The sequence below is a fragment of the Neodiprion lecontei genome, chromosome 1, assembly GCF_021901455.1.
Source record: "Neodiprion lecontei isolate iyNeoLeco1 chromosome 1, iyNeoLeco1.1, whole genome shotgun sequence".
Classification (NCBI taxonomy): Eukaryota; Metazoa; Arthropoda; class Insecta; order Hymenoptera; family Diprionidae; genus Neodiprion; species Neodiprion lecontei.
The window spans coordinates 12,400,435-12,400,748 of NC_060260.1; positions in this window are offsets into that span (position 1 = coordinate 12,400,435).

Sequence of the window (314 nt, forward strand, 5' to 3'; positions counted from 1 at the left end):
GCATCTACTATTTTCAACCCTAACCACTCGACTTCCGCTCCTCTCCGAAGCCAATCATTGCAAAAAACCTCTATTTTCGAAAAAACCAATTTTCTTCGTATTCGTCCAGCAGTATATGATGAGATTCTATCAAGGTTTGTACAATGATAAAGAATCACCAAAGATCGCAGAAACATCACTTGAAGTTGTCGTGGATCATCCGTGTCACACATTTGTTTGAAAAGTTCTGACCGGAATCGTACACGAATAACGTATAAAGTAAGTCTGTTTATAACAAGTTCTCGCTGGGATTTTAAAACCTTTTCGCAACCTCT